This window comes from Branchiostoma lanceolatum, chromosome 16 (assembly GCF_035083965.1).
Source record: "Branchiostoma lanceolatum isolate klBraLanc5 chromosome 16, klBraLanc5.hap2, whole genome shotgun sequence".
Classification (NCBI taxonomy): Eukaryota; Metazoa; Chordata; class Leptocardii; order Amphioxiformes; family Branchiostomatidae; genus Branchiostoma; species Branchiostoma lanceolatum.
Window position 1 is genome coordinate 3,127,374 of NC_089737.1, and position 26,203 is coordinate 3,153,576.

General features: G+C 40.5%; 1 long non-coding RNA gene across 1 annotated transcript; it reads left to right on the forward strand.

Moving 5' to 3' along the window:
- The first annotated feature begins 10,690 nt into the window (after positions 1-10,690).
- On the forward strand, positions 10,691-16,662 carry LOC136422048 (uncharacterized). The gene is made up of 4 exons (XR_010753568.1): positions 10,691-10,736; positions 11,114-11,332; positions 15,817-16,032; positions 16,465-16,662. It is a non-coding gene; the product is annotated as an uncharacterized lncRNA (long non-coding RNA).
- Positions 16,663-26,203: the final 9,541 nt, after the last annotated feature.

The window sequence follows — 26,203 nt, forward strand, 5'->3', positions numbered from 1 at the left end:
AGGGAATATATAACAAGCAACCGAAGAACGGAGTATGACTTCGGATAATGGTCACAGATCATCTCAACACCTCCCATCTCAAAGTTCAAAATGGTGTGATGTCTTTATTTGTTAAAAACTAAAAGATTCACGATCAACCACCCATATAAAAGGAATATCATTACTTTTATGAATGTCTTCACATTTCTGATGATATAATTAATGATAATCGATGGTAAACATTTAAAATCACTAACAGATGACGTGTGAGGGAAGTGTGAAAAATCAATCACAAAACATGCTGAGGTGTTATAGCTACAGACGCTTGAAGAACGCTGAGTTTCTCTAAGTAGAAAGTTTGCAAAGAACATTTGTACTTCTACCATGTACCGAAACTGGCTACCACAGACCAGGGGCCGGGGGAGATAAGTGAGAGGACAACGAGACAACAAACAAAAATTGAGCGATTGCCGTCGCACACCAAAAGATACAACAAAAGCACATTACCATACCTCATCCACCTCAGCTGGGCGCCCATCTGATCCCGGTGTTGTACCATCTTTCATATCCATAACTGTTACTTCACACTCATATCATTGGCTTATTCATCTTATCTCACAAACAATACCATACTATTATTACAATAGAATCATACACTGCTTTTCACTTCGCAGCCTTATGTCGGCTGAAATATGTTTTAAAAAATGGCATTTACAGACGATATACCTTTACATTAATGAAATTCTTCTTAAATTCTTGTTAGGCCAACTATACGGGGTTATTTAACCCCGTATAGTTGGCCTAACAAGAATTTAAGAAGAATTTCATTAATGTAAAGGTACATGGTCTGTAAATGCCATTTTTTAAACATATTTCAGGCAAAACACAGTTTCAGAAGGTAGGAATGTGGTCATGATGGTATGCGATAATCTTTGAGCTAAAATTGTGGGCGAATGTATCTGTATCAGGCACAAACTGTTACGACTGTGCAAATTCAAAGTATGACACAGCAGATTTTCTGGGTCAGTGGAATCAGTTACCACCAATGTTTTATGGTCATGTATCAGGCACACTTTTACGACTGTGCAAATTCAAAGTATGGCACAGCAGAGTTTGAAGAATACTAGAATTTGTTTCGATTACTTGGACCGCGAAGTGACGGTGTTGTATTGAAGTATAAGACCCATCATTATTGGTATATTGTTCTCTTTATTTTGAAGACATGGTAATTATTTCTGTGGAAAGAAATTGTGTGCTGTTATTAGATACATGAGAATCTTTAATAAATACTGGTGGGTTTAGAACGTGGCTTCCGGTTTTTATTTTGCTCAGTTGACTTATAGTGTATCAGGGTATAGACTGGAACACCTGAGTATGCTATGGGTACAGGTGACGTTGAGCTGGCTGCTATTCTACTTTATTTAGGCTTGGTAAGGTAAGTGCCGAGTACGAGGCAAACTTAGGTCACATTTAGAATGAGTCCTAAGTTATTTCCCACAACGACTGTGGTATTTTCTTATTTAACATACACGCACTCACTAAATATACATTATTCGCCTGTTATTGCACCATCAAAATATCATTCAGACTGGAAGATTTTGTGGCAAGATGATACAACTTTGATCGTCGAAGACATTGTACTGGTTTTAAAAATTCTAGTTAGGTACACACCGACAAACAACACTTTTCAGTGAGTCATTTATTTTCATATTAAGACCCACATACTTAAACCTTATGCCACAGCAAGTAAATTTTATGGATGACATCAGCGCGCTCATTAATATTCGCCTGAAATCGAAAAAAAAATCATTGCCCTCCGATGATATGTCCGACAAAGGCTTTCTGTGTTGTGTTATTGTTTGATATGATCCAACTCGAGGCTCAATTGCTCGCATTTGATGGCATGTGTTGACAGGGTGTTCCATATGAGTACCCAGTTGAATATAGTTGCTGCCCAGGTGTTCCATTGCATATGAATGCCCATGATGGTATGCCAAGCTGTTTTCTGCATTTTTTCTAAGCTGTTTCATTGCATATGAATACCCAGTATAGTTCCTGCCCATGATGGTGTAACAAGCTGCAGTTCTCTACATTTACTCTAATTTGATGAGAAGAGCAATAATGTGACATCGTTGAAATCGTTGAGGACAAATGGCAATCCAGTCTTGACCCCCATCTCCCAAACGGCGTTCCAGCCATTTCTTCACGGATTGGCTGCTTTCCAGGGACAAAATCGGCTGCGATCTTACCATGGCCAGCCAACATCTCAAATGTATATGCATGACACTATCCGCGACACAAGGCCGTGCCCTGTATGAGCTTTTGAGTGATACTGTAGCAAGTAAGATACTCGTAAGCGCCCCTTTTTTATTCAGAGGCCAAACATTTAAATTCAGAACAGAGTTGTAACCACTTGTACTCTCCTTCACCCATAGGTCACAAATTGTGGCTATGATGAAAGACATAACTAAAGCAGCAGGACTCAGCAAGCCGTTTTTTTTCCATTCATCTCCTTATATTTTGATTCCCTGTACATCTCTTACGTTGTTGTATATTTTTGATGTCATTTGCTTAGTTATTATCTATAGAATTGTCCTTATTCCCATGCTTATTTATTGTTTTGGTAAATATTCTGTGTTCAGTTTGGCATTTATCTTTAAACCTAACACGTTCGTTAATATTTTATTGTTAGTTATTGATTTGTTATTTGTTATGTTAATAAGCTATCTATTCTGCAGATTCATACTTTGAGCAGGCCAAAGAAAGAAGAAAAGTTGCCTTGTTCAGAGAGTACAGAGCCTTCCCGTGCGGCAGCTGTAACAGTTGTAACTGGTAGAAAGCCTGGTCTGTAGGGGAGTTAGATAGTAAATAGATGAGAGAATGGTTAACATTATAATTCTGACACCCAAGGGTTGTCAGAAAACTCAGAGGAATCTTCCAAAACGTCAACATTTCCATTTACTTCAAACATCACTCAACACTTACTTATTGTAATACCACGACATCAATTTAGCATTCGGGCTACGACCGTAGTGATAAGAATTTGTGTTCTCCTCTGAATGGAGTTTAAACTGTAAACGCCAACACAAAAATTGGACTTACCCAAATTTTCGACTGATCAGCTCCAGTCTTTGTCAAGGAGTGAGCAATCCACTGCTTGTGACGTCACGTTAATATCCTGGACACAGAATTTTTTGCAAGAGGGATTAAGGAGTCCATCTACATCCGTGCATTACAACCATCCCTCAACAGAGACGGAGGGCGCCATAGACTTTTTGCAACATATGATCCACTGCTCTCCGAGTCACGTGTCTTATCTGCATAACGTGACGTAACATGGGATGGCGGGAAATTTTGTAACACGACACCACCACTGGCGCACACAGGCATTAGGCGGCGGGAAAAATTTGAAATCCGACACCACCACCGGGTTGAAATGGCGGGAAATATTACCACCGTCGTATACTAATGTAAAATATAAAATGGCGGAAAAATCTGTAATTCAATATAATCTCCGTAGCGTTACCTTCCAAAGAATCATCTATCAATTTTAATTTAGTCCATGTTCATTTTATCATATGAATGACATCCTCTGGGGACCCAAAACTGATGCAAGCGTGCGAATGAAATAAAACTTTTTGTCAAGGAGTGAGCAATCCACTGCTTGTTACGTCACGTTATGCAGATAAGACACGTGACTCGGAGAGCAGTGGATCATATGTTGCAAAAAGTCTATGGCGCCCTCCGTCTCTGTTGAGGGATGGTTGTAATGCACGGATGTAGATGGACTCCTTAATCCCTCTTGCAAAAAATTCTGTGTCCAGGATATTAACATGACGTCACAAGCAGTGGATTGCTCACTCCTTGACAAAGACTGGAGCTGATCAGTCGAAAATTTGGGTAAGTCCAATTTTTGTGTTGGCGTTAACAGTTTAAACTCCATTCAGAATGACTTCTACCAACACAGATGAACTTTCAAGTGAATTTGTGTTCTCAATAAAAAAAACATATAGGTAAAACTAGAACATATGTAAGAGCGACTTTGGTCAAAAGGTATTGAGGCCAATGTTATTTACAGGCTGAATGGGAGGCATGCAACAAGAGATCAAGACAATGTGTTGGGTCAGGTTGGTGTTCTATTTTAAGATATGAATTTTTCAGCAATTCAGTCAATTTTGGACTATGTAGTTTTGAGTGTAGCACTCCAAGATTGGCAAGAGAGTATCCATGGGCCCAAACAGCAGCATTGCCCAACGATATTGTCTTGGCTACCGAAACATCTGCTTGGAGATTACACATCTTTCGCTGACCTATAAAAGATATAACAGATATAGAGATAGCGTAACCATGATACAAAGGGATATTTTGAATGGCGTGGAAACTTTGTTTCGATGTTACATTCAGTAACTCGCTGTTGATTATACCATATTTGTAACGAAGGGAACGTCATTGCAACTAGCCCACATAGTAACACGTTACCTGTCACACCTTTGCATGCAGCAAATGTACACTACCAGGCCACGTCCGTTTGTTTTGTTGCTTTTCGATGATGCCTCTCCTGTTTTTCCCATTTTGAAAAAAAAGATTGGGTCACTATTGCCATTCACAAACTTTTACTCGAAAGTTTATCATTTGTTCAGTTGTAAAACTAAATAGCCACCAAAACAGTATAAAGGCATGCATATACAGATTAAAAAAGTGTGGTCACATTTTATCATAAGTTACAATTTTTCATTTATTCAAACTATATTTCTCAAGATCAATTTAAATATGACAGAGGAGTAATTTTGTTACTGGAATTATAATACTAGATCAAACAAAGCTGTGCATTGTATAAAACGAGCAATACAAAGCTTAACTTGAATGATTATCTTATTCTTTATGTTATGTTAACCCTTATCTTCGCCCTGTCGCTCAATTTTTTCTAAAATAATCTGAGAATCAACCAATAAAATTGGTTTGGCCCTTTGTATGTGCCGTATGTATGTTCACGGGAATGTGTCGATTTTAATTTGCTGCCACGTTTGTTTCAACCTCGTGTCCTTGATATTAGAGTCAAATTTCAACTCAAGCTCAATTTCATTGCCATACCTATATTTCGGTATACCATACAATGGTTTTATTGAAGTAATCCTTGTCCAACAGCTTGCAGCCGTACATGGCTGAATTGATGTACAGACATCACAACAGCTCTGTTCCACCTTAATGATGCGGTACATATGTTGAAATTATGAAATACAAACACATTGAAATAATCTTAAGATATGTGCATGTGTGTTTTAGTTTTGTACATCATCCTGACCAAGTAGATTTCTTAATAAAGGCCACTTTTTTTGCCAAGTTTTATTTCATTCGCACGCTTGCATCAGTTTTGGGTCCCCAGAGGATGTCATTCATATGATAAAATGAACATGGACTAAATTAAAATTGATAGATGATTCTTTGGAAGGTAACGCTACGGAGATTATATTGAATTACTGATTTTTTCGCCATTTTATATTTTACATTAGTATACGACGGTGGTAATATTTCCCGCCATTTCAACCCGGTGGTGGTGTCGGATTTCAAATTTTTCCCGCCGCCTAATGCCTGTGTGCGCCAGTGGTGGTGTCGTGTTACAAAATTTCCCGCCATCCCATGCCAGTGTGCAACGGTGCTGTATCGAATTTCACATCTTCCCGCCATCCTATACTAACGTTGTAATTTCTATTTCTATGGCTCCTTGCTAGATGGAAGTGCATCACCTGTGTCCAGTGTGTTCTTTTCTTGCTTAATAGAAATAAAACATGGGAAACGCACATGAAACTGACAACAGGTTCAGTCAGAAAGGTACGTGTCTCGACTGACTGAAGTAAGAAAGAACGAGAACAGGCCAGGTTGTTAGTCAACGGACGGCAGTGGGGAACATAACGTTCAATTTTATTCTAAAATAGAATGGTAATTACATTATATAATGTTTTAGATGTATATAATCTGATACTTATGCTACCGATATACAATATGACATTTATCGTACTGATACTGATATTTATCTGACACTTCATGCACAACGTTGATTGGTGGCACATGATACTTGATACTTTGATTAAGGGAGGCATTCGCTTTTTTTTTTCCGTGTGTACTACTTCTGTACACAATGTCTTGGTTTTTGATTAATTTTGTTGTGACTCATGTATGTCCAACTTCCGTATATTATTTGAATGTATGATTTCCTTTTGAAAACCAAAAATAGAGAAAAAAACGGGACGGAAAAAAGAAGTGCCAGGAGAGTACTAAGTACATGTACTTCGAGGACCATATCCCCACATGGAGATCGCCAAGATCACATAAGAGCAAAAAAAAAAATCTCCTAAGATCACCCGAATAGATAGACTACCCAGAAGCAAAGGTTACCTCAAGAAACGCCCTGGTGCACCAGAAAACTCCCCCCCCGAAAGGTACGGCAAGGGGCTGCTGTTTTTAAATGTGTTGACACAGGAGCTGAAAAATACAGTTGCGCATAAAAAGCGCAAACAATCAATCGTATTTATGTTCCTTATAGTATGTTTTGATGTTCTTCGCAGTTTTTGTTCATGTTTATGCGAAAATGCAATAAAAAATGAATAAAAAATCAATCGTCAACGTCACGCATGGCAGAAGTACAAGATGCTTGCCAGTTTGAGACTGAAAGCAACTGGCATTGGAAGAAGAGTGCTGCGTGATGCAAAGAGTAACATTTGAGATAATTCTCGATAAAAACTATGCTACATATGACAGAGCATTAGAACAGCTCTCACTCACTCCCTTGTACATATAACACTGCAATCTGTGTATGAAATTTGCACTGTCGATATCTAAATCCCCCACTTTCTCTAGGTGGCTCCCTTCGAAACGGGGAAGCGTTCACAGTAGAGATCTAAGGTCAAAGGATAACTTCACACAGTTCAGATGCAGAACTTCTAGCTACAAACAGCATGGGTTAAGAGACTGATACAGACAGATCAAAACGACATACGACGATGGCAAGTAATACCCCTACATTTTATTGCAAAACTTGGGAAAAACTTCAACTTTTTCAGAGGTAACTTAAATGCTAAAAGAGATGCCCCACCCTTAATGAAACTCCCACCCTTTTAAAGGGAAGTAGTCTTGGCCTGGCAGGAACTTGGAGGTGGGAAGGCAGATCCTGTTAAGATAAATAACGATAGATTCTGGTTAAACAAAAACTTCAAGATGAAAATATGCAAGGAAAATCATATGGTCTGGATTAACTTAAGTAAGACGCCAAATGAAAAACTTAATAGTAGATATTTGTACTTTCTATATCTTGCCAAAATCCCAGCAACCCCTACTTCACAAATCTACTGGGACAGTTTATTTCCCAAGTTAAATTGGGAAAAGATATGGAAATCGCAAACCGCGATAAAAGACAATAAATTCAAAGAGTTTAATTTCAAATTATTTCACAAAATTCTTCCTTGTAAATTTTTACTACACCAATGGAATATAGTTAACACTCTCGGGAACATTTATAGCCCGAAATGCGACATTTGTAATCAAGATGAAACCTATGTACATATGTTTTTGAGTGCACAAGGTTAAAAAACTACTGGGTTAACATTAAGAACTCACTCCTTAAAAATTGTATCAGTATACATGTAGCTGACGCTTTAGCGTCAGTGATATTTGGGGAAAACTTACATGTTACCCTGGCAAAAAATGCTATTTATATATCTTGGTTAAGACATAAGGATGACCTGCAGGCATTTCAAAAACACAATATATTTCACTTATACACAACGTTGACTAATTTTTGATGCACAATTACAAGAACGCATGTGTAACGTACTATAGAAAATTATCCAACAGCTTTACTTAAGTGCTGTCATGCTATTTATGATAATTCTCCAGAATGTTATCGACATGAATAGTAATGCTAGAACATGTATTAGCAGATGGCTTATGAAAGTACAAATACATTTTTTGTTGGACTTCTAAAAAGTTGGGACGGATTCATACATGTATGTATCATGAATGGAAAATAAAGTTCACTCTTGAAAAAAAAAATAGACGCAAAACAAACAGATAACATCATTACGACTAAGACCAATCCCAAAATTCAAGAGCTTTTGAACTTTCATGGTTTTGGTCGGTTCCCAGCAAGTTTTGATGTAGACCACGTACGTCCATATCTTAAATTGTATAGATTTTAATGAGGATATAACTTGATTGCTCTTGATGCATTTTAATTCTAATGTTTCCTCTGTGTCCTCAGAGCGATTTTACTGTAAGTTTTAACAGATATCATGTGACTTTGTTACATTCACTTGCAAGTTGACATCAACAAAACTGATACTGAAGGTACAGAATGACCAAGACTGATTCCTAATTAGCCGGATACACATTAATTGTTTACAACCGCTAAACAGGACGGAGTGACTGATGGATCTCTTCAACGATAAAAACTTCTATACCGCACTAACGTAATTGTATAGCTTATTGCTATATATACATTCCAATGCTCCTTTATTTTCTTCTTTACCATGTGCAAGTTTCTCGATTCATAACATGAAGACCGCTCTTTCCACTGAGAAGCTATTTCCGAAAGAAAACGCAAAAGAACTGGCTACATCAAGGCGCTAGAAAGCTTCGGAGGTTACTAGTTTTTTTTCCACATTTGCTACAATCTAGCCTTACATGACAATGGCCAAACAGTACGTATCAAGACTGACTTAGAATCAATGGAACCGAGCCCAGCGAAGATGCAACAAGAGCTTGCTTCAGAATTTATACCTTAAATCTTAAACCTGGAAATCAAACTTAAAAAAGATTATAAACTCATTCTTGTTGGAGTATAATTCCCTCCAAAACTATCAAATGAGCTGGAAAAAAATTAAAAAAAAATCTGCTGCAAAATCATTGGTATTGAACATCAACTCTCCACTCTACAGTCTTCTTGTATTTGAGAGCAAATTATGACAGTTCTCTTTTTTAATGTTTTGACTACAGAAATACAGCGTGGAAGCTTGCCAACGATGGGGACAATACGGCTGATGGGAAGGAGTGAGTCACTTTATTATATAGGTCTTGACAAACTAAAATACTAGTAGATAACTTCTTTTTTTTTTACAATGTAAGATGTAAATTATGTGATAAAAAGATTATGCATTTGGCAATGAAGCAAAGTGCATATCAAAACTGCGTATCAACACCACATAACGTTATAAAACTTAACAATGTTAATTTTGAACGAACCTTGAACGAACTCGTCACCAAGCTGAGTGGAACCATCTTTCACCGCGTGCCGGGCTTGCACTGCTCCAGCTTGCTTAGTTTGCTCCAGCGTGCTGCAGAGTGTTGTGTTACAGAAGCCGGCTACACCGACATGGCCACCCGGGGCAAGGCCGACACGCCGCGGCCCAATACAAGACGCCGTGGCGCCCGATACGCACTTCGCTCGCTGTCGAATTTCGGATTAGGCGGCAGAAGCCAGGTGTGCAATATTAAAGCCAGTGTCGGACGACGTGTGATGAAGAGGGACATCGGACACTCGGAGATCGAATACTCGGACACAGGTTCTGTCACTTCCCTGAAGGAATCGAGTGATAAGGAAGTACCTGCTGTTGTTTATGAGAAGCCAGCTAAGCAGACCAAAAGCAGTAAAAAACAGCCCGTAGTCGCCAAGATGGACCCCCATGATAATGCGGAAGGTGGACCCCCATGATAATGCGGAAGCGCTTCTCTCGACATGTTTGGGTTTGGCGGAAAGGCGAAAAGACGGCAAGAACTACGGGCCACGATCTACCGCGTCAGGAGCTACAGATGGTCCGGCGGACCAACTCTCTGCTGCTTTGAAACGGCTTACTTTTAGAGGAGCTGCGAAGCCAGCCAGGCAGACCAACGGCACCAAAAGCAGTAAAAACAGCCCGTGGTCGTCAAGGTGGCCGGATCCCCCCCTCTATCGGGGGCAAAATGAAGGAAAGATGAAGCCAAATATCCTTTTTATAGAAATCAAAAATAAATAAGTGGTTAATTTAGTTGTACTACTGCTATCATATATACTTAAACAACAATATTTATAATGCATATTCACCATACTGTTTGATGATATTCGGACACATCATTGTATTTATGAAAATGTTGGTGGGTTGTCGAAGGTCAAAGATAACTTTTAAGTAATGATACTCAGATACGATGCCGATTCCTTGACTCTGTGATCAAGTATTCTCCTGTATGGTAGAGACACGATGAGGTTTGAAGAAAGCACCTTGCCCGAGGAAATCGAGTCGACGACTAGAGCAGAGTAGATCTTAGATATCGTATTAATTTTTGTATACAATTGTCTTTCCTTTTTAATGAGTAATCTTTGAGTTAACGCCAACTTTACCTGGGTGCCATTCTTTCTTTTAACTGTCTGCTCAATCTAACAAGATGTCGATAAGTAATGTAAAACAAAAAGTGCATATCATATATGTGGTTAAACGGAATGTTATGTTAATCACACTAATGAGGACGTCAATTGCGTAACTTATGCAGTAAATTCATATTTTCATCACTATGTACACGCTATAGACGTCTTGTTGGAGATGTAGTACACTTAAGGAAAATTGAAAGCACCTAAATGTGTATTATGGTAATGAGGAACTACTCTCAACTCAAAAAGTACTTACTTTATCGATACTACAGGTACAGTAGTAACTCAGAAGCCATCCGCTATCATCCCCGTGACTTCGAATTCACTCCGGAGACCATACAGATAAAACACAAGGCCATGACAAGTGAGCTAAGGATTGTATTGGTTTCCCATTTTATCAATCACAGTGTGTATTTGCATCACTGACATTTGTCTTTGAGAACAATCCTTTCAGAGATATCAACTTGAAGTTTGATTGAAAGAAAATACTACGTACGGTTGAGGTCCCGATTGCTTAAATTTTCTGGTCGTTCTTGGGATATAAGAGTCGGAACATTTAACCATGCATGTGCAAGTTTTGTAAATAAATAGATTGTATGATTGCCTGAAATAGACTTGACAGCGACAATGATATTTGAGTAATGACAGGCTTGAGGCAAAGTGAGACGATGGCTTTAATTGATTGAAACATCTGTAGGTCTCAATCATTAATTGTCACATGCTATTGCTTTTCTACCTCAGACAGCCAAATGATCAAAGAACATGTCCTGGAAACAACCAAGGAGAAAGGACTCACCATGAGCGACAAAATGGTGAAAGTGTTCACGGATTACGTGGCTGCTGAGCTGTACGACATTTTCTACAAGCCGATTGACTTTGTCATAGTGCAACCACCACACCATATAATGTTTGCCGGTCCACCTGGGACGGGCAAAACATCAACTGCGATCGCACTGGCTGGTATGTCTAACATAAAAGTGTCTTGTCATTTCGCAAGTGATTTTTGTTGTGTACTTTTTTTAAGAAAACACGTAGAAACTCATTTTACTTAAATGCTTGCAGAGAGTTGAAGTAACAGTGACTTGAAATCCCTGTGCTTAAGTTTTCTAAATATCAACAACAACCTCTATCTTGCACAGAAATCATGTACAAGTGTGGCCTTGTCAAAGACCCGGAGATCGTCACTGTGAGACGGGATCTCATCTCCAGTGGTGAGTATGGTTCAGCTGTTTGCTTTTACTTAAGCATAGAACAAGTAAACTCCAGTCTTTTAAAAGAGTAGAATGGATATGCTATGTCACATGACCTGGTTAAAAAGGATAGTATGGATGTCAAGGCCTTGCAATGTTTCTATTTCCCCACAATAATATTCTGACTTAAACCATGACCTTAAAAGAACATTCTACAGGTACACAAATGACAATATCTGCTTTCCATGACTCTCTTTGTCCACTAGAACCATGTCAACGTGACAACACATCATATCTCACATTGGCGACTACGGTGCGAGACCCCAAGATGGCCGCCTAATTACGTAAGTGCGAGTCAGACTCAACTTTCGTTTCATGTCTTTATAATACAGGGCAGGCCTGGTAGCCAAAATCCCCACCGAAAAGTGTAGGAAGTAGTGCTGAACTTTGTGGACAAAAACTACGATGACGGACGGGGAAGAATACGTAAAAATCCTGAAAAAGGATTGGGACTCAGTGCTCGAAAGGCTTACTAGGCTAGAGTCACGTGTAAAGGAAGTGGAGGGAGGTTTCGTCAGAGCTACAGAAGAAACCGCAGACATTGTCAAATCTCTGGAATTCACGCAGGAGAATGTAGAAGATATCACCGGGAGACTGGATGTGCAACAGAAAGGGCAGGAAGACCTGGCCAAAGAGGTAATTGACCTAGAGATGTACGGCCGAAGGTGGAACTTGGTCTTCCATGGCATACAGGAAACGGAAAGAGAGAACTGCACCAAGAAAGTGATGGACTTTGTAAGCCAAGAAATGAACATCAACACACACGAGATGAAAATATGCGCGGTACATCGTCTAGGGAAGCCACGTAAGGGCAAACCTCGACCTATCATTGCCAGATTCACATGTAGAGCTGGTAGGGACAGGGTATGGAGGAATAAGTACCAGAATAAGGACAGACGCATATACATCAATGACGACGTTCCAGCTAAGATACGAGACCTGACAAGGAACATCCTCGTACCTGCCCTAAAAAGAGCCAAAGCTGGAGGCAAGAAAGGAACATTCATCGGCAACAAACTAGTCATTGAAAGCAAGTCGTGCGACCATTGGGAAATTCCAAAACGATGGCTACAGGATGAAACCACAACTGAAACTGCAACAGAAACTGTACGTGTAGAGGATAACAACCAGGAGGATGAACCCTTCGAAAAAAACCCAAGAAATTCCGCTTCCTGGAGAGCTGACGTTCGCGCAACTGTACGAGAGACTTGTAGCGGCGAGTAAGTTTTGGCCGTACAATTTTAAGCAAGTCTTGTCAAGATCAGCTACAATGCATTTCTTCTGCAATGAAGAGAAGATCGGGAGAGGCATTGAAGTTTACTCCGGCCTGCAGGTGGGGCAGGCAACCAAGCAGTTCGGGTGTTTCATCCGCATGGAGGTCGACAAGACAGCTGTCAGAACTGAAGCTCCTTGGCCCAAGTCTGCTTTTGATGTATGAAAAGTTCCGTTCTTTAGTCTGTTTTGGATCAAGTACCATGTACTAAAAAATTATGATCTGGGAAGGGGGAGTGTAAGATGAATACATTCATGTATTCTGCATGGATAATTATCATTTATTCGTTTCTGGTTATTTATACTTGTTGGGGAAATATGTGCTTTTTCTTTATTTCTATCATTTTTGGTCCATATTTGGCTCTTGAATAATTGCTATTATTCATTAGGATTTCTAAAGCATTTTGACATCTATAGTTCTCACTGATACAAATATGCATTCAAACTCAAAGCTCTTTTTGCAGTACTATTTTAATGGGTGGGAATATTTTTAGTGTTTCTTAAGAATTCTTTTCCCAGTCATTTCAGATTTGATAATCAATACTATAGTAATCTTGTTAGCTCTTCAATTTCTGTGATTTCATCATGGCATATTTATTGTGAACTAGGAACAAATAGGTTTTCTTTCATGTATACAGGTAATGATGAAAGCATCAAGAGAACAAGGTGAGCAGGAGTGGATGTTTCCTGTCTATGCTGTGAATGAGGAGAAGGGAGGAGACAGAATTAGATGACAACTAAGAGCAGTGTCAGGTGAGTCCATGTGTACCTTTGTACAATACATGTACAGTCATACATGTACAGTCAATCCTTGGACAATAGTGTTAAAGGCTTAAAGCTACATGCATTGCTTTGCCAGGGTGTTTTAATATCCAACATTTGTCCATATCCTTTTATTTTATTAACATCTAGGCTCTTGTGGACTAGTTCCCATAGGTAGGAATGTAGTAATACATGCGAAGAGTTAATCAGCAACTAATTTTGCCTTTTTAATATGCTATGTTTCTGCAGGCCTGCAAAATCAATGGGATATGGAGAGAAACAGGACAGGACAACAACTGCTGTTCAACTTCAACTGATTAATTCAAATTATTGCTGTTTTCATGATGAATAAAAGAATCGTTAGTTGTTACACTGTGTTCTCTCATTCAATTTGTGTCCTAACATGTGTCGTCGACTATTATACATGTTGTTTTTTTCGGCCCTTCTTGTTTTTTTTTCGCGCTCTCGCATTACATTTAGGGTCTCCAAAGGACGTCATCCATAAAAATTAGTTGGTGTAGCCTAATGAAAAACACACAATCGAACACCTTCTGCTGTCATGATGTTGCAATCTTCTGGGATCAATTTTGTATATGATGGGCAAACAAAACACAACAAGATTTAACCTTAAGTGAGAAATTAGTGATATATAGTATACCGGAAACAACATATGGATAACATGATCCCCTTCTTTGTATTTGTATTCTCATTGCAAAATATGTTATTTACACCTGTTTCATCAAAGACATCAAACCAAATTTCCAATATTTTTACAGTATACATTACTATGACAATCCCATAGAAAACAAACCACCTGTATATCACCCTTAACCCTCCTTAACATGTAATACTGTATAAGAAAATGCTTTGTATGATTTATTTGTATTTATTTTTGTATCTATGTTTTTATGTATTTACTGAATAAAATTTCACCTGAAAAATCTTTAAAAAAAAAAAATATATATATATATATCACATTGGCATTTACATGTGTCTCATTACAGAATGTGTCAACGAAATGGAGAGGGAAATGCGAAAATCCCTAGACAGGGCAGCAGGCAAAGTCATGCTGCTTAAACGAGATCTATCAGCTTGGAACTGGTGGCAACGATGCAAAAAAGTCGCTAGAGGCGGTTATGAATCGTGCCTACGAGCGTAAGAATTATTTCGGTTAAATCTATCTTGTTCTTAATATCCCCGATTCATAACACACATGTAGATGCATTTTATCCTCCATTAACCCTGTCACATGGGAGGGACAAACATTTTGTTATCTCGATTCCTTTTTAATGACATCCCACGGAATTAGACTGTACTTGTCCTAGTATATGGTCAAATCATGGTGTAATTTTTGCTTGAGAAAAGTAGCTGAGCCAAGAGCCACAGGCTTTCTTTTAACATATGTCAGGCTGTAGAGCTAGCTGTTATGACAGGTTTGCTGTGTAGTTTTGGACGGGTATTCTTAGTATGTTATGCCGGTACTCTTAAAACAACTTAAAAAAAAACAATAAAAAAAGATAAAGACAATGTATTATAATTGCATCATTGTGACATTTTTCTTTTCTTTGACAGCACGTGACAAGACACCTGTTATCATATTAGCAGGGTATCAGGATCACATTGAGAAACACTTTTTCTCGATGAATCCTGGTTTTCGAAGCCGCTTCCACCATGTGGTGAGGTTTGAGCCGATGGAGATGGAAGTACGTCAATCATGATTCAAAATAAAATTACATCTGCGTCATACTGGTATTTTAAATTGTTACCAATCATAAACACACACAATACCAGAGGAGAGCGTTCTGGTTCGGTTAATATTTTTCTGAACCCAAGAACGTAATTGTACTGGTAACTGGCCCTGAACTTGGACAAGGCGGGAGTTGCATTACACAGCAGCAATATTCTGATAAAATTCGATTACCCTTTAAATCTATTAAAGCCATGTGTAAAATGCTATGTGGCGAAGAACCATTGGAAAAACTGCAACTTGTCGGCTCTAACGAAACCTGGGTTGAGCTTAAAAATTCCTTTCGAATTTTGTTTCTGGATAATTGCTTGTCAACTTAACGGATGAATTGCAGACAAGTAAACGGATGAATGACAGACATTTTGGATAGTTAAGAGTTTTTTTTCTAAATCTAAACATCTTAACCTAACTAGCAACTGGCCGAGATCCTGCTGCTCAGGATCAAGCAGTCATATGTGAGATGTCGTGGATGCGACCGCGAAAGCCTGAAGGAAGCCATCTGGGTGCTCCCGAAGGACCACCTTGCAGCGAACAACGCCAGAGTGGCCAACCAGATCATAAGCAACATCAAGATTGATCGGCCAACGTTCGCTGCAGGGTTCCGCCCTTCATTGAGAACAGGGCTGGCAGTAAGTCATGCCTATTACCCATGTTTTCGCATAGATTTTATAAGGCACCGATTACCAGTAAAACGAATGCAAAAGTAACATTATTACATCTATGAGTATGGTATGGGGTGTGAGGTTTTAGATGTTTCCTGACCATTATTGATAATATAGAACAACAAGCTGTAAACAGAATGGTAAATATTGTGCTAACAGGATAGGATCAGGGAGGTTAAAAGTGTTGAAAATATTTTGCAAATACCTGTCGAAAAGTGCAAGGCCCTCTGATTGTTGTCATACATACATCAAAGGTAGCAACATGAATAACCAAGATGTCAATAGTATAAGCAAATCGGGTCTATCAAGTTGATGAACCTGATATATATATGATATAAACATATTAATGCAAGTAAAAAAACTAATTCTTGTATCCATACATGTCGTTGACTGCCAAAGGTCTCGCTCTCCGACATAGAGGACGCTGTCCACAAGCTGACTGCGGATGTGTCTATTGGATGTAAGTAAAGTTTGCCATGTACTGTTCGCTCATAGTATACCTTATCATGAAGTGAAAAATTGCCATATGTGAAAAAGATTAATAAGCACAATGTTGACAAGGAAAGGCAATATTCATCAATGATTGAAACATTAAGCAATAATCAATGGATGATGCCATGAGTTATATCTTCACCGTTTTGCCAGTGTAAGGTCCACAACATTTGTCTTTCCTATGTAATCAGGTGACACCGAAGAGGAAGGAAGAGAGACTAAGAAGCGCCCACGAACTAGGGGAGGAAAGGATAGAGATTAAGCCAGTGGTGAATACTGTACCGAACACACATGCATCCGATATCCAATGTTGTTCCAAGGATCACCCGTCGGTGAATAGTTTTAGACCTTATACCAATGTTATATAGTAGTACAGGAAGTCATCCGTTGGTGAATGCTGTACCGAACACACATGTATCCGATATCCAATGTTGTTCCAAGGATCACCCGTCGGTGAAAAGTTTTAGACCTTATACCAATGTTATATAGTAGTACAGGAGGTCATCCGTTGGTGAATACTGTACCGAACACACATGTATCCGATATACAATGTTGTTCCAAAGATCGGCCGTTGGTGAATAGTTTAAGACCTTATTCCACTCTTATACAGTTGTACAAGAACCTGAAGAAGTCACCCGTTGGTGAATTCGGTACAGAACCCGTATGTACCTGGTACCCAATGTTGTTACCTAAGGATATCAAATTTGTCAGCCATTGTTGATTAGTACGTACGAGATGTTCACCCGTGATTGATAGCTATATTCCTCCTTTTAGGTAGGTTACATCAACAATGTATCTCCTACTTGTACTCTGATACAATACCTTATGGCCTAGACTACCCGTTGTGCCGGGTTCTTGGCATAAGACATTTGTCAATATATTCCAGACAACCTCGGTCCTACCCCATGCGTCGGACGTTACACTGTACCAGTGTTCGTGTGCACCAGAATACAAGGTTGCATACACCGCCGAACAAGTACAGTCTCCGTGGTTGATTAAGTGTGAACTACCTAAGACAATTGCCTAAGCTGGAAGTCAGGAAGCGATTTGCCCGGCAAAAAGTCACTAGCTAGCGGATCTAGACAGTTCAATTTGTAGGTTAGTGGCCAATATACCTAATACACCGCGCTATCGCAATCCACCTATACTTCATTTTGTCGTTAAGCATCACGTAAATCGGCTTAACTGATGATATATCAGAATTCAGAAGACTGATCATGATTACAGTAGGGTAGTAACGTAAAAGTCTATACACCCTAACTTTAACATGAATATGTTGGTGATAAATCATTTTAAAGTCATGTCTGATAAAATTGGGGATGAAGACGACTTTTAAGGAACTTAAGTATGGATATATGCTATATGTTATATTAGATTATAACATCTTTCTCACATCAAGGACAAAAGTTCTCCCACTGTCAGAAAAAAATACTTGCATGTCGGAGAGAAATCTTTGACGACAATAATTGTAGCATAAACTTTATACTGCTTAGTGTATTGGTATATTTTGTGGTATACATAGCAATTGTGGAATATCTCTCACATCGCGAAAGTTCTCCCACTCTCAGACAAAGCTCGCTCTCTCACTTCTCGGACAAAACGCGCTCTGACTTAGAGATTCCGTCACTTTCAGAGTCTGGAAGTGGGAGATAATTTTGCGCTATATGTGGGAGAGAAATTCCCCTGAATGTCGGAGGGAAATCCTTCTTTAGATATATATGTGACAACAATAGTTGTAGTATAAAACTTGAAACTTCGTAGTGTATTGGTATATAATAAGTTTATTGCAAATTCATGCCCGAAGGCTAAATGCAAATAACATACATAAAAGAACAGTGTACAAGGATCCATTACATTTGTGAAATATCTCTCACATCACGAAAACTCTGTCTCTCACTTCTCGGACGAAACGCTCTCTGACTTAGAGATTCGGTTACTTTCAGAGTCTGGAAGTGGGAGAGAAATTTCCTTGAATGTTGGAGAGAAATTCTTGTAAAGATATATATGTGACAACAATAATTGTCGGAGAGATATCCTTGTAAAGTTATTTTTGACAACAATAGTTGTAGCATAAACTTCATTCTGCTTAGTGTATTGGTATATATAACCGCACCACCTGTACCTCTGCTCGAACCGGCCCCAGACGGCCAGACGCACTACCCTCGAAGCTGAGGTTGGGCTCTGGTTGGTTTTTGACGTTTTGGGGGGAGGGTTTATCACTGGCCTGTTTGGTAAATACCTAAACCTAAATCAAGTACCTCATTTGTAGCTTACACATTAATAATCTAACCCCTTTCTAAAAGTCAGATTGAAATTTCTAAAAGTAACTTTCTAAAAGGTCAGCAGGGATAGAGTTTAAAAAAAAAGTAAACTTCCATGGACCGATCAGAGCACGTAACCAGAGGGTACACGACTAGGATAGAAGAGAAAAAGTAACCTCTTTTAAGAACATAACGAAACACAACCATCTATATCTTTGCTCGAACCACCACCAATACTCGCCAACATGCATCCCGTTCTGCAACCACAGTCTTCCATGGACCGATCAGGGCACGTAACCAGAGGTTTCGCGACCAGAATAGGAGAGAAAAAGGAGTGACACCTCTTTTAAGAACATGCCGACACACGGGGACGAACAGCTGCGACATCTTTACGTGTGTAAAATCCACCTCCCAGAATTTGTTGAACTCGGAAAGACAGAATTTCGAGCATCGCAACCATCATGTAAAATTCCTGTGAACATGACAAAATTGCACCTGCTGATAGTTTGGAAGTGAGACAAATTACTCCCTGGAAATACGAAGATTTTTTTTAAAGATTTTGTTGAATGCTACATCAACTAAAAACATGAAGTGAATGCCCCCCAACCCCCCCCCCCCCCCCGTCCTGATGCCGTCTCGTTCCGAGCCGTTCGGACTGGTCGGGGTATGGATCATAAACATGAGGACACGCCAGGAAATACAGCGTGCTATAAGGGAACTAAGGAATGGATGGCCCCGAGAATGAAGGAAATGTCGTCAACTATCTCCCGATGGATACCATATGGACGCTATCGGTGACCCCCCGCCCCCCACACCCCATGAATGTCCTGATGCCGTCCCGTGCAGAGCCATTCGGACTGGTCGGGCTACGGATTGGCTGTTTTTCAGAGACAAAATCGGCTTGGAGGTCACAAAGAGGGCATCTAATCTCTAACTAAATAGTTTGTAGGATAGATTTGAAGAAAATTAGAGGCGTGCGGTAAGGCGGCAATGGAAATAGATTTAAAAAAAAACAACGAGACAACGAGAACAATATTTCTATGTTGATTTAACCAAAAAAAAGGAATAGGCATAAAAGCGAGGCCTTACTCTACATTCTGTGAACCCGCGACTTCCTTTGAAATATATATAAAGGGTGTATAATTATTTATTAGAGTTTTTAAACAAGTTTATAATCGCTTCAGCCGCACGCCCACGTCGGTCCTATAAGACGGAGGAACAGACGTTTCCATGAAGACAACAACAGAATGAGAGGAGGCCCCAGAAGATCTAGCAGGCATAGTCGCGGCGTAACACCTACACGATACAGAAACACCCCCCTAAAGGGGACCAGGCTAGGGAAGCCGCGGGTTGTGGGGTTTTTACTCTGTTCTGAAGACCCTGTGTGTTAGAATCCGGATGTGTGTTAGAATCCGGATGTGTGTTAGAATCCGGATGTGTGTTAGAATCCGGATGTGTGTTAGAGCCGGATGTGTGTTAGAATCCGGATGTGTGTTAGAATCCGGATGTGTGTTAGAATCCGGATGTGGCGAACACGCGATGGAGGGAGCAGTTTGACTATGGAGATGACGAGAACAATATTACTATGTTGATTTAACAAAAAAAAAGGAGTAGGCATAAAAGCGAGGACTTAATCTACATTCTGTGAACCCTCGACGTCCGAAATATATAAATATATATATATATAAATGAGTGTATAGTTAATGATTAAAGTTTTTAAACAAGTCAATCAAGGCGCATGTGCGGGCATGGGGCCAACAGCTTTTGTTTGCTAATTAAATCAAGAGGCAGTTACTCGCAAGCACAGAAGTATCAGGATCTAGTGAGCACCTGCAACGAAAAGGGATAAAGAACGTAATGCCTACCAGTAGAAGTTAGACTCCGACTCAAGTGTACATGCAAACAGTATTTGAATGTAATGTTGAGTTATTGTAAAAATTGTTCGAGCTTTTGAATGAATTTTAAGAAATATTTTGTCGATGTCTCATTCCCCAATTCAACCAAGAAAGGCTGCAATGGTGTGTATATGCAATTCATGTTACAAATAAACCAGTCATTATGTCATAATTATCATTAGATGCATGGGGTTTGCCGAGCAGTCATTACATTGTGAAGAGCATTGGGATCGGTCTGTTGTCTGTTGATACAGCGAGCAAAAAAGACCTTCAACAGGAAAATGAAGAGGATGCTGCTACATGTACCAAATGAATGAATGAACTACTCCACACCAACCACACATAGAACATAACTGACCTCAACATCCAACAGTTGGAAGCTCGCGCGTGTGCATGTCATCTGAAATCACTCAAAAAACATATTGGAAGAACTACCAGCACTCGTACACAAAGAAGTTGCAGAAACAATACGAACAGTACAAACAGGCGATTCTCGGAGACAAGGACACTATCAGAACTTCTGACATGCGTTAAACTCCACTGATACCCGGATCCAAGAGCTGGAGCGGCAAGGCAAAGCAGGGCTGGAAGTGATGTGGATTATTCACCACAGTAACACGTATACTCCTCTCTACAAATGCAAGAAAGAGCATTGAAGCAAAAAGAAAATCTTCGCGCTGCTAATAGCTCCCTCTAGAGGACCTCAGGCTTCATACAGCACTTTTGGACATTCGGCGAAAAGAGGGCATCGCCGTCAACGGCACCATGATGAAACTTCAGGCCAAGAAGCTTTCTGGTGGAGGGTGACTTCTTCAAGGCGTCGAACGGGTGGCTGTCCTGTTTGAAGGAGCGTTACGGTCTAAGCACAAGGAGGAAGACTTCCGTCGCTCAAGAGCTGCCACGGAGGACAAAGTTCTGTCGTTTCAGAGACGACTGATACAGCTGAGGGAGCGGTACGATTACCCCATGTCGGACATATATAACATGGACGAAACGCCGCTCGCGTTCGACCTTCCTTCTGATTTGACCATCGACTGTGCAGGGAAGAAGGACTGAAAAATCAAGACAGACGGCGCAGATAAGAAAATGTGCTCTGTGGTCGCCGCCGTCACCACCGATGGAGGAAAGCTTCCTCTCAGCATGATCTTCCGCGGCAAGAGGAAACTGGGTCCCAGTGCCATGAAGCCTGACTGTAAGTTCCCGGTCAGGGTCCAACCCAGCGCCTGGAACGACGAGGCCGGCTGTATCAAGTGGGGCAGGGATACCTTCCCCGTTCGCGATGACAACTCCCGCCGACTGCTTGTGTAGGACTCCGCCAAGTTTCACCTCTGTGACGACATCAAACAGTTCCTGGCAGAGCGGAACGTGGAAATGCTCTGAATACCAGAAACCTTGCTTACATTATTTTCCGGATTTCTCACCGCAGACTAACGAAGCTGCTCCGAGGACTGATAACATCAAAGGTGGACAACACCAACTATCTAGTAGAAATTTCTATTGTCTGTAGACCATTCGTGATGGAGTCTCTGGTATTATGTGAGTCCTGAGCGGCTCGACCGCGCTAAGACCACATCGGAGGTGCTGGCATGCTGTCTGGCTGAAGTTCAACGACGCTGCTGACCCCTTGTTACCCCATGTAAAGGCTAAAATGAACTTCTGGGAAAACCTCCGAATGCTGAGGTGAGCTGAAACAGTCTGGGACTTGTATGTCAACAAAAAAATTTAAAATTCGTGTATATTCACCAGTGAAAAATTGTTTCTCCTAACTACCAACCTATTGCAATAAGACGAGCTATAGAAACCAAAGACATTGTAATGTCCTTGTCAAAAACGGAGCGATAGAAAACCTCGCTACTAATAAATTCCTTTAGAGTGAGGACCCAAGGCTTCCTTCAGCACCTCTGGGGTGAGTTCTGAGCGGCTCGTTCGTGCTAAGACCACATCAGAGGTGCTGGCATGCTGTCTGGCTGAAGTTCAACGACTCTGCTATGCCACTGCTGACGACCGCGCCACCACCACCATCTACCCACGGCCACCAATGCTGTATTCCAACACCACCCCATGATGAAAGAATGCTTCCCAAAAAATAAAGAAAATCCCAGACCGAAAGCTCTGGGAATCGTACTTCCATTCCATAAGAGGCCACAATCGAACGGTATAGAAATGACGTCAGTGATCAGTTCCCTCACGGCTAAAAATGAAGAACGGCAGTTCTCAACATTCAAACGAATCATTTGTGGATAAGGGCGATCTCATGAAAGTCTGACCAGTGGATATTATGGGTGGATATGGGCGGTCTCATGAAAGTCAAAAGTCTTCTGCCAAATACGCAAACCCCGGTCATATCATTAATATATATTTGAGGTCCCCCTTCAATAAGATGCATGTTATGGGGAGTTTTTGAGCGTTCTGTCAACACCCCTGGTGTTTCCAGCTCCTTCATGGAATCCAAGGGACACAGCATATTCTATCAAAGTGCAAGGTGTCTATGTTTTATGATATCCAGGTAATGATGTTTTGTAGTAGATTGCTACTGATCATTCGCGATGTTGTTCTAGCAGAAGATGCCATTCACATGTAATTTTTTTAAATATATATTCTACCTTGAAGAGGTAAAGCGTGTAGTGGAAGGAGACAAAAACCGAGAGAGTACTTGAGAATACTCCAGACCCATGGAAACGGACCGAGGGCTGAAGAAACCGGACCGAAGCGGCGTGACGCTGTATACCATCTGTACCAACCTGAGAACAGGGAGAGCTACCTTTTCGCCAACTTCAAGGAGGACAATCCAGAAAGTACGGCAACCAATGCCGTTTAGGAGAATGGTGAAACCTGGTACTACTGGCTTGGACGGATCGAGGCATTCTGGTTACATGACGCTGTCGAATGGTGTCGTTAGTTGTGTCCTCATTGTGTGGTTTTCTTCCAGAGATAACTAAATTGTGTTTTCTAATCGTTTTTCAGGCCCCTGGGGACGTGTGACTGTGGACGGATGACTACGTGTTATAGTATCATTACCCACATGTACAAGAAACGGACGACTGGCATGAACAGCATGATGTGAAATAGTATTGTCATCATATCAATGTTTTCATTTCATTGCACATAAAAGCGTCCTAGGCAACCGGCTGAACTGTTCCTGGGAAATTCGACGCTTTAAAAAGGCACCCCACTCCACGCACTGCGCTCTCGCTGCCATCTACATCGGATTTGTCTAATCATGGATTTAATAACTTGAGAACAGGGAGAGCTACCTTTTCGCCAAGTTCAAGGAGGACAATCAAGAAAGTACGGCAAATTATAATGCCGTTCAGGAGAATGGTAAAACCTGTTACTACTGGCTTGGATGGATCGAGACATTCTGGTTACATGACCCAGACCATGACAGTCCACAACAGCTCGTGAAAGTTGAGTGGTATTCGATGACAGATTATGATGCAACGACAAAGTTCTGGTTTGTTGGCCGTAATCAACCTATTAGCGGAACCACAGTTGAAACTCTGTTCAATATGGGAACCTGTGTCCCTTTCAATGCAATAGAGGAGGACCGAATCTGAGTTCTGTCCATCTAGCGATAAAGAATGACTACCACATTTCCTGGCAAATTACAACGCAGTAAAACCGCACCTTAGAGCACAGTAAGGCAGAGGGGAGCGCTGTGGTTGGCGGTAAAACATTAACATGTAGATTGTATAACATTGTTTTACCGCCCACGCCACGTTTTCGCCAAGCGCCCTTAGAAAGGGGTGTATTACGGTTGGATGATGGTTTTCCATTGAACTAGTGACATGGCGTCCCAAAAAATATTTCCTGTGGTGAAATTAGTCACCAAGCTAGTTGCATCCAGGAGGATAGAACTCATCGCAATGGAAATAAATGCTCACCATCAGGCATTGAACCAGATGCATGCATCTACATCGACGCAAGTACAAGACCACAAACACCTAGTGGGCCCTCAGTTGCCAACTCCAGGCCAGCCCATTGTTTTCATTATGATCTTCATTATTTTGCATGTTAATTTTCTGTTTGCATTATCATTGTTCGTACATTATTCTGTGTAGCGCAGGGCCCCTCTAGCTCTGTATAAAGTATTAATCACTAAGCAGGGTTACCCTGGGTAAACATGACGAATGAAAAAAAATTAAAAAAATGCAGGCTATAAGGGAACTGAGGAAGGGATGGCTTCCTGACAAGCTGGCCTAGGCGGTGTTTTTGGCCAATCGGACACTGGACGTCTGTACGAACTCATTAGGGAGGGTGCGACCATCTTCCTTCTAAGTCACACTTTGTATCTATTCAAGAACATATATGTTTTGATTACTTGAAATGTTTATATGTTGTTGTGTATCATTTTCGGTATGTGCGGTGTTAAAAAGGTTAAAAACCTGTTTCGCCATGACATCCATTTGTTCTGGAAAATCCAAATAAATAAATTAACAAATCCGGCTGATGGGACAATGAAAGAGAGCTGCACACAACAGACCTGTCTGCAAAGACAAGTCTCGTGCACGGCTGCCATCAACAGTTTGCGACAAAACACTTCGCCCTCACAGTGATGAAGACGTGAGTTGTGAGGCTCAAATCATCAAGCTGAAAGGGTCGACCTTTAAAAAGCGTTACCAGGATGTGCTGACAGAGGTCCAGAAAGAAATGCTAGAACGGCGGAGAACTGTGGCCGTTAGATTTGAATTCGAAAGAGACAATCCGAAAGACATTAATGCGATCAAAATTGATGCACAAGTGGACGGGGCTTGGAAAACCATAGGCTGCGTTCCTGTTGAAAAAATATCAAAAGTCATTAATGTCATAAGCCAACTCGAGACCATGGAGTGGAGGGCGCGCAGTCCAGTCAATGTAATCTGACGTTTGTGGAACTCAAGAAAAAGGCAAACAACCAAGTCTTCGAACCAGTATCGAACTTAGATTTATGAGCGGAGAGGACACCACCTTCTGTTCGCCACACAACAACAGCAGGACATCTTGGCACCTGAAACATTACGTCCAACTAATTATAAAAGAAACAAAAAGACTCGAGTAGCAAAACCCCCCATTCTACCAGACTTGCAGTACCTGCTCACGTATTTATCTGTATTTCAATTTTCGTACATTTCACGATTTCTGTCATGTAGTTTATTCTAAATGATTTGTTATTTCTGTGCTTTGCATGTCCTCATTTGTTATTCATTTTCAGTATTTTGTAGTATTTCTTTTGTACTTTTGTAATGTTCTCTATTGGTGACGACACGAAAATAAGCTTGAGTATGTTACCATCATGTCCTGTATGTGTATTTAAATGTTGCGCGACACCCTTCACAAAGATGTTGCTTTTTTAAAACTATAATATGCAACTGCTGCTTAGTCCAAGTTTAAATAGCTAGAAACATATTATCAAGGAGAACCAGAACACTCTCCTCTGAAATTGCAACCTCCCTGTCAATTTTCCCCTCAGCCTAGTCCTTTCCCCACGTAGAAGAGGAAAGGGGAACATAT